Source organism: Somniosus microcephalus, chromosome 4 (assembly GCF_052327205.1).
Source record: "Somniosus microcephalus isolate GS21.2 chromosome 4, FLI_Smic_1.0, whole genome shotgun sequence".
Taxonomy (NCBI): domain Eukaryota; kingdom Metazoa; phylum Chordata; class Chondrichthyes; order Squaliformes; family Somniosidae; genus Somniosus; species Somniosus microcephalus.
Genome location: NC_140990.1, coordinates 238,428,362 through 238,440,838, shown reverse-complemented (window position 1 = coordinate 238,440,838; position 12,477 = coordinate 238,428,362).

The following is a 12,477-nucleotide window of genomic DNA, read 5'->3' as shown; positions in this document are numbered from 1 at the left end:
ATCCCGACAGAAAGGTAAAAATTCAGCCCTATGGGTGGGCATTTTGTGCCCCGACAGCCTGGCCACTGGAAAATGGCGGAGAAATAGGAACACCCTTACCTGCCCCAGATTCACCGAACCATCGGTGGTGGTCTTATTTTAATTGTCCTTAAGCAACTCTGGTTTTGGCCTTTGAAGGGCCTGCTTTCTCCCCCCTACAGCACTAAAATCAAGTTGGAGGGAGATCATGGAATTGGAAGAACAGCTGTTGAATGTGGAGGACTAATTAGAGATCATGAAAAAGAAGGTGGAAATTGCTAATCACAAACTGCATAACTTAGAGAGCCACTTTACTATCTCTGTTTAACAGCCCTGCCAGAATGGTCAAGAAGAAGAATACACTAGTCTACCTTTAAGAAACCTTACCTGGGCCTTTGGAGTTGCTGGAGTCTCGAAAACTGGAACTAAATAAGCACATCACCCATTGCAGCTAATGGCATACAAGAGAGACCATGGCCTAGAAATTGGATAAGGCCCGAAAACGGGCACGGGGATCGCGATGCGCGATCAACTTGCTCCTGTTCGGAGGACTGCAGGCAGCATGCAAACTTCATGCATTACCTCACCCCCTTGGAGGAGACGGTGCTGGCCATTCTTGGCAGGGGCATGGCTGAGCCTTCGGCTAGCGGCGGGGCTGAATGAATAGAAGATGCCGGTATCCTCATACGTTATCCTCCTTCTCACATCCCACTTCCCCCTCATCTCACAATCTCTTCTGATTTACAAGCTGTCCTTGGTGTAAGCATGCACCTCTTGCTTTCCCACCCCCTCCCCTCAGCACAACCCTACTCTTGTGCCTTTCTCATTTCAGACACCCAAGAAATCTAGCCTGCCCAGCCAGTGGGTCAAAATGGAGAGGAGAGTGAAGAAGAAGAAACTCCATCACTCGATTTCACACACCCTGCCACCAGTTCAGATACTGACACTGCATACTTTAGAGTATAGGTTAGATGTGGGACCTGCACGTGGTGAGACACCGGGCACGAGTGGCCTACAGCCAAGTCAAGGGGAAAGGATAGCTCAGGTACCAGCTTCCCGGAGGGCGAGGCCACACATGAGTTCTGCTGCACAGGACTCAGTTGAGGACTTTGATGGCGCGGGCTACAGAAGATGGCTGATGGCTGTGCACAATAAATGCTTGGTGCATTGGCAGGCCTGCGAGAAAGTTTGAGTGCAATGTCGAAGAGCATGGAGGAGTCCAGCTCCAACCTTGTGCAGGGCTTTGTGTGGAGCTTGGAGCCCATCCTTTCCAGCATGGAAGTAATGGGCAACTCCATTAGCACACTTGTGGACCCAACCATCATGCAGCGTCTGATGGCCAATGTCTCCGCTTCCACTGTAGCACAAGCAGAAGCCATCCAACGTCTGAATGCTGCAGTGGAAGCTCAGACTGAAGTCATGCAAGCTCAGCTTGTTGCCATCCAAGCGAAGCTTGCTGCCACGCAAGCACCGACTGCTGCCATCATGGCTGGGTTTACCAGTGTTGAAAGGGGCTTGCAGGGTTTCACAGCAGTTCAGCAGTCTGTACTCTATCAGATTTCCCCTGGCTGGAGTGTCTAGAACTAGGGGGCATAGTTTCAGGATAAGGGGTAGGCCATTTAAGACTGAGATGAGGAGGAATTTCTTCACTCAGAGGGTTGAGAATCTTTGGAATTCTCTGCCCCAGAGGGCTGTGAATGCTGAGCCTTTGAGTATATTCAAGGCTGAAATAGATAGATTTTTGGATTCTAGGGGAATCAAGGGATATGGAGATCAGGTGGGAAAGTGGAGTTGAGGTCAATGATCAGCCATGATCTTATTGAATGGCGGAGAAGGCTCGAGGGGCCGTATGGCCTACTCCTGCTCTTACTTCTTATGTTCTTATTACTAGGATTGCTGAGACGCTGCCCTGGGGCAGTGGCAATGGATCCGTGGAGGCCGACTCTGGTGTCCTCTCTCAGGATGACAGCATTCGTCCTCCCACCACTGCCACTCTGCCAGTGCCCAGCCAGCCAGGCCAGAATGCTGCCGCCCGTGCCAAGGCGGTGCAGTCCAAAGCCAAGCCTACTAGGCCCAGAGCTCCTTGAGGTCATCCTGCAAGGCCATCTGCAGTCTCCCCCACTGAAAGTCAGCAGTCTTCAACCAGCCATGCTGCAGTCACTGGGGTAGCACTGTGTAGGAGCACTAGGATAGGCAAAGGCATGTATTGTGTATGTACCTTTAAGAGAATAACTGGTCTCAGACTGCAGTACCGGCAGTGACCACCCCTGTATAAAAGGCGCTAGAGAGCCTCTGTTTGTTAGTTTTCACTATTGGCTTCCACCAGTAAAGACTTGTTGTTTTCACTCCTGCTGGTCCGTGTCTCAATCATTCACGGACTTAACACTGGCGACGAGTAAGAAACGAACTTACCTGCAACTCGGCAGCACCTCAGACGACGTTGTTGAAGGTTGGAGCCAGAAGAAAAAAAAAAATTGAGTCCAAAGAAACTCGAGAAACGGGCGTCGACCGTCAATCATCGGTTTGAAAACTTGCAGGAGAGACTGTCAAGAGCCAGGTTTGGTTCACCAGTCTGTGGTTTCCCAGCTAGTCGGGCTGGTGGCAGGTAGTGCTCTGATCCTTCCTGGGCTGCGGCGGGCTGAAGCTCGATCGGGTGGCTTTTCAACGGGGCCGGGCAGCGAGTCGGGAGGCAAAGAGAGAGAGAGAGGGTGGAGCACACAGGGCGCGGCCGGTGCTTCGAAGCCGGGCAGCGTTCGGACCTAAGAAGAGGGAGGGAAGTGTCCCAGAGGGTCCGCTCCACGACGGAAAAATAATAAAAGAAAAAGAATCAATATTTAACGCGCAAGAAACCGTGGAAAGCAGCGCTAACAACAGCGGGGAAGAAGGCAAAGCGCGGGAGGCACCATTTTGTTAAATCAGGGAAGAAGGCAAAGCGCGGGAGGCGCCATTTTAGATTTGCAAGATGCCGAAGACTGGCTGTATCACTGCTTTTGATAATACATTAGAAGACTGGACCACGTATGTGGAAAGAGTCAAGGTATATTTCGAGGCAAACGAAATAGCGGAGGGGGAAAAGGCATCGATATTGCTAAACTTAATGGGCGCTAGAACGTACGGCCTATTGCGGGACCTGATTACTCCAGTCAAGCCGAAGGCGAAGAGTTTTAACGAAATTGTTGCTGTCCTACAGGAACACTTAAACCCTGCACCGCTGTTGATAGCAGAAAGATTTAAATTCCACAGGAGAACTCAGCACAAAGATGAGAGCAATGCTGAGTATCTTACGGAACTACGCAAGCTATCAAAGCACTGCCAGTTCGGAGCAGGACTGGCAGATACCCTACGGGACTAATTTGTCTGTGGACTCCTGAGTGAAGGAACACAGAAGAAGTTACTCTCAGAAAAAGAGCTGACGCTAGATAAGGCTTTCAACGTGGCAGTATCGTATGAAGCAGCAGCCAGGGGAGCTGCAGAAATTCAACAAAAACCACAGGAATACGGCACCCACGAAATGACACGGGGATTTGCAAAATGTTATCGCTGCGGCAGAACTAACCATGACCAGAAGGACTGCTGGTCCAAAGACAAAATATGCAGACAATGCGGGAAGATTGGACACATTGCACGAGTTTGCAGGTCTGGGAAGAAGACCAGCGACAACAAAAAAGCTACTAAGGAACCATACAAGAAAGTACAAAAGATGACGGACAGTAGTTCCGAAGACCAGATGAGCGATAGTGAATCCGAGAACAGGAGACTAAGCTGTCTTAAACTTCACAATGTAATCGCAAAAGAGGATCACCGAACCATTTGGGTCACCCTCACGATAGCAGGGTCCCAAGTTAAAATGGAATTGGATACAGGATCAGCGCTAACCGTCATGAATCGACGAGACTACGAGTGGCTATTTTCACACATACCCTTGAGAGAGACATCCATCGTCTTGACGACGTATACGGGGCAAAAAGTATACCCCAGAGGAAAAATAAGGGTGCCTGTCGAATACAATGGCAAGAAAATACGGAAATTGTATCTCTACATACTGCCAAATGGTGGACCACCATTACTGGGACAGGAATGGATCAGGAAGATAAACTTAGATTGGCATTCCATTCATGCAATGATGGTGGACGGTAAAAAAGATGAAGACGTCACTCCTGGGCGATTGTCAACAATCTTAGCTAACGCCAAAGAGGTATTTCAACAAGAACTGGGCACGCTTAAAGGCGTAACCGCCTCGATAAAAATAGAAGAGAATGCAGTTCCCAAGTTTTTCAAAGCAAGACCGGTACCATATGCAATTCGCCCAGCCGTCGAGGCAGAGCTGGAGAATCTGGAGAAGGCGGGCGTGTTGTCTAAGGTCGACTGGAGCGAGTGGGCGACACCCATCGTTCCTGTCATGAAGAAAACGTTAAGCAATAAGTCCGGGGAGCCAAGGAAGATTCGCATCTATGGGGATTTCAAGGTGACGGTGAACCCTGTCCTTCACACAGTACAATATCCTCTTCCAAGGATAGAAGACATCTTCGCCTCACTGTCTGGAGGGAAGCGTTTCACAAAAATTGCCCTAGCACAAGCATATTTGCAGATGGAGGTTGAAGAGTCCTCTAGGAAGTATCTCACGATAAACACTCACAAAGGTCTTTACCAGTATCATCGATTGGTATTCGGAGTAGCATCGGCTCCGGCGATATGGCAAAGAGCGATGGAACAAGTCCTGCAAGGAATTCCGGGGACTCAGTGTTAATTGGACGACATCCTTGTAACAGGTGAAGATGACAGTGAACACCTTAACAACCTAGAACAGGTGCTCACTAGACTACGGGAACATGGGCTGTGAGCCAACCGCCCCAAGTGCGAATTTTTTAAGAAACAGATATCGTATTGTGGCCACGTGATTGATGAAGAGGGGTTACATAAGTCCCCTGATAAAATTGAAGCGCTTGTTAAGGCCCCAGCGCCTGAAAATGTGTCGCAACTGAGGTCATTCCTTGGGTTGGTGAATTACTATCATAAGTTTTTGCCGAATTTGTCGACAATTCTGCACCCACTGAACGCCCTGCTACGAACGGGGGTAGCATAGAAATGGAACAATGATTGTAAGCGTGCTTTTCAGAAGAGTAAGGACTTAATCACTTCAAGGGAAGTATTGGCTCACTACAACCCAGCGCTGCCAATCAGGCTGGCGTGTGATGCGTCTCTCTACGGCATTGGGGCGGTACTGTCACATAAATTCCTTGATGGTTTAGAGAGGCCGATAGCTTTTGCGTCACGCTCGTTAACTTCTGCCGAGCGTAACTACGCCCAGATTGACAGAGAGGCCCTCAGCCTAGTGTGGGGGGTGAAGAAGTTCAATCACTATCTGCACGGTCAAAAATTTACTCTACTAACCGATCATCAACTTCTTGTCTCCATTTTCAACCCTCAGAAGGGCGTACCGATAATGACGGCACAATGGCTGCAGAGATGGTCCCTTTTCCTAGGGGCACACCAATATGACATCGAGTACAAAGGAACTAAACAGCATGGAAATGCTGATGGATTGTCACGACTACCGTTGCCGACGGTGGAAGAAGAAGACCTTGCAGTGGATCCAATGGAGTTATTCCACTCGACCATAGTCGAATGTCTCCCTGTGACGAATGCAAACATAGAAAAGGAAACACGGAATGACCCGACAGTATCACGGGTCTATGATTTAACGGTGAAGGGATGGCCAGCACATGGCGAACCACTGCTGCCAGCATTCTCGCCGAGAAGAGAACAGCTGTCAGTGTGCAGAGGAACCTTGATGTGTGGATCCAGAGTAGCAATTCCACCTAAGTTGACAGATAGAGTGCTCAATGAGCTTCATGAGGGTCATCTGGGTGGGGTAAAAATGAAGAACTTAGCCAGAGCGTTTGTGTGGTGGCCGGGAATCGATAGAGAAATCGAAGAGATGACCAAGAGCTGTGCAGGATGCAAGAAGGTCCAAAACGCCCCACCACAAGCTCCTCTGCATCCATGGGAGTGGCCCTCATCTCCATGGCAACGGGTGCACATTGATTTTGCTGGTCCCTTCATGGACTCGATGTTTTTAATTGCGGTGGATGCACATTCAAAGTGGCCAGAGGTAATAAAAATGTCCTCAACCACCACGGAAAAAACTATCACAGTTTTGCGAACCATATTCGCCAGGAATGGGCTGCCTGAACAGATTTGCTCTGACAATGGACCACAGTTTGTGTCTGAAGAGTTCCGGAGGTTCTTAAAGAACAATGGCGTTAAGCATTACACATCTGCCTCATATCATCCAGCCACTAATGGATTGGCCGAGAGGTTTGTCCAAACATTCAAGAAGGCTATCAAGGCAATGTGTAATGAAGGTATACCCCTACAACACAAGGTGGACAACTTCTTGTTTGCCTACCAGAATGCGACACATGCGGTTACCAACCAAACTCCAGCCATGATGTTCTTCAATCGAAGACTACGATGCCGCTTGGATTTGGTTAAGCCAAACGTCCGAAGAGATGTGGAGAACAGGCAGTTTCAGAATATGAATGAAAGGCCGACCAGGAGTTTTAAGATAGGTCAACCAGTTTTGGCTCGGGACTACCGCACTGAGAAATGGCAGCCAGGAACGATTTGTACACGACAAGGACCTCTCATGTATACCGTGGACGTTGGGGAGAGCATTGTAAGACGCCATGCTGACCAGATTCTAGAGTCACTGGAAAACGTCAACTCCACACCACGATCTGATACACCTGGTAATGAAATTGACGTTCCAATTGCAGCTACCGCAGAACCGGTAATATTGGAAGCAGATGAACCAAACAAAGACATTGATCCCGACGCAACATTGCCCGAAGAACCTGATACCCCAAAGAGGCGCTATCCAGACAGAATCAGGAAGCCTCCTCAAAGACTGAACTTATAATTGCTTAAACTTAACCAATGTATCTAGCAACAGTAATTGTGATTGTAATTCGTTATCATTTAGTTGTTAAATGAATGTTATGTACTGTTTATCTAAAAGGGGAGGAATTGTTGTGTATGTACCTTTAAGAGAATAACTGGTCTCAGACTGCAGTACCGGCAGTGACCACCCCTGTATAAAAGGCGCTAGAGAGCCTCTGTTTGTTAGTTTTCACTATTGACTTCCACCAGTAAAGACTTGTTGTTTTCACTCCTGCTGGTCCGTGTCTCAATCATTCACGGACTTAACAGCATGCACAAGACAGTGACTAAGGGAATGCACAAGGGTGATTAGTTGATTTTTTGATGTAATATTGGATGGATAAATGTATAAAGTTGGATTAGAATGTTTGCTTTGTGATGGCTAAAAGCCACCATTCTTCCTCCTCCTCCTCCTCCTGCTCCTGAGCTGGTGGCCGTATCCCTGGTGGCAAGGATTGTGCCCTCATGATTGCCAGGTTGTGAAGTATACAACAGACCACCATGAATCGGGATACATGCTCCAGTCAGTACTATAGGACCCCTCCAGAGTGGTCCAGGCAGCAGAACCATTGCTTCAGTACCCCAATGGTCTGCTCTATGATGTTTTGTGTGGCAGCATGGCTCTCATTGTACGCATGCAGGTGGTGGGGTTGCGGAGCGGAAACATGAACCAGGTGGTCAAGGGATAGCCCTTGTCGCTCAGTAGCCACCCTCTGGTTTGTCTTGGTGGCTCAAAGACTGAGAGAACAGCAGACTGGCGCAGAATAAAACCATCATGACTGCTGCCAGGATACTGTACATTCACCATCATGATGTGCTGAGCATGGTCGCACACCAAATGCACATTCAGCGAGTGGTAACCTTTGCAGTTGCGGTACATCTGGGGAAGTCTGCTATCCTGGCAAAACCACGTGCACGTGCACGAAGACAAAGAAGTCCCCTCTCCTGACATAAAGAGGTTCTGTCACCTCTCTTATGGAGCAGAGGATGGCGAACGAGAATCCCGAAGGGTGTGTTGCCTACCCAGTAGAAAGGTAAGGGATATCTCATGGTGGCTGGAGAGGAACTTGGAAAGGGAGGGGGTAAATCCAGTTGTTGTGGTCCATGTTGGAAAAAACGACATAGGTAGAAATAGGGAGGAGATCCTGCTGAAAGAGTATCAGGAGTTAGGATCTAAATTAAAAAGCAGGACCTCGAGGGTACTAATCTCTGGATTATTGCCCAAGCCACATACAAATTGGCATAGAAGCAGACAAATCAGGAGAATTGACACGTGGCTAAAGGGCTGGTGTGGGAAAGAATGGTTCCTTTTCATGGGACAGGAAGGAGCTGTACCAATGGAACGGGCTCCACCTGAACCAGGATGGGACCTGTGTCCTAGCGGAAAGGGTAAATAGGGAGGTGGCAAAGGCTTTAAACTAGTAAGATGGGGGGAGGGATCTACAAGAAACGTAACCAGCCTAAATATAAACAAAACAGGAAAAGAGAGCATAGGAAAGAATAGAGTAAGGGAGGACATTGATGGCAAGGAAATAAATAGAGTTATAGAACAGGGGTGGAAAATTGGGTGAGTAGCGCCACCTGTTAGTGCCTAAAGAGGCAGTCAGTGGCTGTAGCGCCACTGGCTGCACCACCCACGATTATGAGTTGGGGCGATAATGGTGGCGTTAGCCTGTTGTGCTGCGCTGCCACCGATGACGTCATCGGTGTGCGCAGCGCCTCATTAGCGATATTTGGTAGCGAACGCCGCAGTTGCGCTGTTCGCTACCCGCGCCCGGTTCACGGGGCCTTGCTGTGCCGGCAGCAGCGCAAGTTAAGGTGGAGGTGCGGGGCGGCCGCCTTTTTCGGCGGCCGCCTGCCAGCACCTCCGTCCCCGGCCTCCTGACCGCCCCCCCCCCCCGCGGCATTGCCGGCTGTTTCCCGAGAGCCCGGCACTTCTCCTTGGTGCCGGGCTTGTTTGCCGGCACTCACGAGTGGGGATCGCGCTGTTGCAGGCCCCTCCCCCTTAACAATGGGAGGAAGGCCTGCAGTACCGCAGTGTGCCGTGCCGCAGCGTGTGGCGCTGCGGCACGTTGCGCTGCGATATTCAGTTTCAGCGCCCTAAGAGGGACGCGGAGCGCCACGAGCCTCGCCCCGTCTCCCTCTAGGGGCAATGAAACTGAATATCTGATGATCGCTAAAGCCTCGAACGCTGCGCTAAATCCTGCGCTCAGGCGACTTTGGTGCCACTTTGGCGCCCCAACCCAATTTCTAGGCCCAGGAGTCTAAAAAGATGGTTAAACATAAAGTGAGAGGAAATCCTATTAAAAATTAGTTAAACTGTCTGTACAGCAATGCACACAGTGTCTGTAATAAAACAGGGGAGCTGGAGGCAATCATGCATTGCGAGGAACCAGACATAGTAGGGATTACTGAGACATGACTACAGAAAAATCAGGACTGGGAATTAAACATTGCAGGGTATAACATATTTAGAAAAGATAAAGAGGGGAAAGGGGGAGGTGGAGTAGCTGTACTTATTAGGGTTAACATAATGGCAGTAGAAAAAAGTGACGCAGCTATCAGCAAGACAAAAATAGAATTCATATGGATAGAGATAAAAGATAATAAAGGATCAATCACACTAATAGATGTACTCTACAGACCACCTAATAGTGGTCTGTAGACTAGTGGAAGGGCGGTGGAGGAAGAAATATGCACACAAATTAGGGAAATGAGTAAAAAACATAGACTAGTAATCATAGGGGATTTCAACTACCCCAATATTAATTGGACAAAAGAGGTAGGTAAAGGGGATAAGGGAATGGAGTTCCTACAATGTGTACAGGATTCCTTTCTAACCCAATATGTAAAAAGCCCAACAAGGGAGGATTCACTGTTGGATCTAGTAATGGACAATGAACCAGAGCAGATAAGAGAAGTAAAAGTAGGGGAACATCTAGGGAATAGTGACCATAATATAATACGCTTTAAGATAATAATTGAGAAGGACATAAGTATGATGAAAACCAGGGTAATAGATTGGAGAAAAGCTGATTTTGAGGGGCAGAGAATAGAACTTGGGAAAATAAAATGGGCAAAAATGTTGGCAAAAAACGATGTAGAACAGCTATGGGAAACATTTAAAACAGTGTTCAACAGAGTGCAGGAACAATATATTCCGCTAAAAGGAAAGAACAAACTAAACACTAATGAGACTCCATGGATGAATAAAGCCATAAGGGAACAATTGAGGGTAAGGAACGAGGCATATATTAAATGCGTAGACAGCAGGGAAGTGCATGATAAGGGAGAATACGAAAAGATTAGGAGAGAAGTCAAGAAAAACAATTAGGAAGGCAAAGAGGAACTATGAAATTAAATTATCAAGGAACATAAAACAAAATAGTAAAATATTTTACAGGCACATCAATAAAAAATGGAAGGTTGGGATGGGAATAGGGCCATTAAGGGATAGACAGGATAATACCACAGGTAACGATAGAGAGATGGCAGAAATAAGGGCCCATAATTTCCGAAAGGAGGCTTCCTGTGTGCGGATGCCTCCTATCAGAAAAAATCTACGCCCTTACCTGAGGGCTCCCGAGGCCCGGACACTTCCGCTTCTGGGCCTCTCCACAGTCAAAATGCAGAGGGCCCACATATCCCAGGGGCGCATGCAGTTCACAAGCATCCCTGGGATCACGTGAGCCAGGCAAGCCATTGAAAGAAGGGAATCCCCCTCCATGCTTTTGCCAGATAGACCTGTCAAAAGTATGAATGGAGATCACCCCAAAAAGACACTAAAACATTAAATACATTTTTTTAAATCACATTTTTAAAAAGAGTTAAAATTACATTAAATTAAATATTTTAAACAAAAATTTAATTTTTTGAAAAAAATAATTAAAGTTTTTTTACAGGGCTAAAAATAAACTTACCTTTTTTAAAAGTATTTTTAAATTATAAATGAGTGAGAAAAAATTATTTTTTTTACTTTTTTAAACTCTTATGCTGGTCAAAGCAGGCCTTACACCTGCTTTTACCAGGCATAAGATTTCTAAGGGTTTTCAGCGGGCGGAGATTCTGCAGAAAGCGGAAATCTCCCCCTGCAGAGGCCCTTCTCCAGGGCAGGCGTCCGATCTGTCAAGAGCATTCTTGACAGAATGCCGGTTTTCGGCACATGCACTTCGCATGCCTGAAACCGGCATTTACGATGTCCCTACGGGTGTGTACACAGCTCATACGCACCCGTAGGGATCGGAAAATACGGGTAAATCATTATTTTGCTTCAGTATTCACCAGGGAGATAGAACAGGTGGACATGACATTGGATGATGAGATTAGTAATGAGATAAGTGCATTGAAAATAAAAAGAGGGGATATATTAAATAAACGAATCAAACTCAAAGAGGATAAAATCCCAGGTCCGGATGGATTGCATCCATGCGTTTTAAAAGAATCTAGGGAAGAGATAGCAGAGGCATTACTACACATAATTAATAATTCGTTAGGAAAAGGTATAGTGCCAGAGGTCTGGCGGATAGCTAACGTAATATCTATATTTAAGAAGGGGGATAGAACATGTTCAGGGAATTATATACCAGTCAGCTTAACATCGGTGGTAGGAAAAATAATGGAATCCCCACTAAAGGAGAAAATAGAAGAACACCTAGAAACCAAAAATGTAATAATGAATAGTCAGCATGGAATTCAAAAGTGAAAGTCTTGCTTGACTAATCTCATTGAATTTTTCAAAGAGGTAACAGAGAGAGTCGATAATGGTAATGCAGTAGATGTAATTTATCTAGATTTTCAAAAGGTTTTCAATAAGGTACCCCATAATAGACTGATGAACAAGGTCAGAGAATGCAGAGTCAGGGGACAAGTAGCAGAATGGATTGCTAGCTGGCTTCAAGACAGAAATCAGAGAGTAGGGGTAAAAGGTAGCTATTCACAGTGGCAGAAGGTGGGTAGTGGTGTTCCACAAGGATCAGTGCTGGGACCACTGTTGTTCACAATTTATATTAACGATTTAGACTTTGGAATCAAAAGCACAATTTCTAAATTTTACGGATGACACCAAATTGAGGGAGATAGTCAATACTGAGGAGGACTGCATCAAATTACTGGAGTACATTAATAAACTTGCAGAATGAGCATATAATTGACAAATGAAGTTCAACGCAGATAAATGTGAGGTATGACATTTTGGTAGGAAGAATAGGGAGGTCACTTATTACTTGGCGGGTGCGAGTCTAGGTGGGGTAGAGGAACAAAGGGATCTTGGAGTACAAATACACAAATCACTAAAAGTTGCGACAAAGGTTAGCAAGGCCATAAAAAAGCAAACCAAGCAACAGGGTTTATTTCTAGAGGGATACAATTGAAAAGTAGGGAAGTTATGCTAAACCTGTATCGAACCTTGGTTAGACCACACTTGGAGTATTGCATATAATTCTGGTCTCCATATTATAGAAAGGATGTAGATGCACTGGAGAGGGTGCAGAGAAGATTTACAAGGATGATACAAGAAAT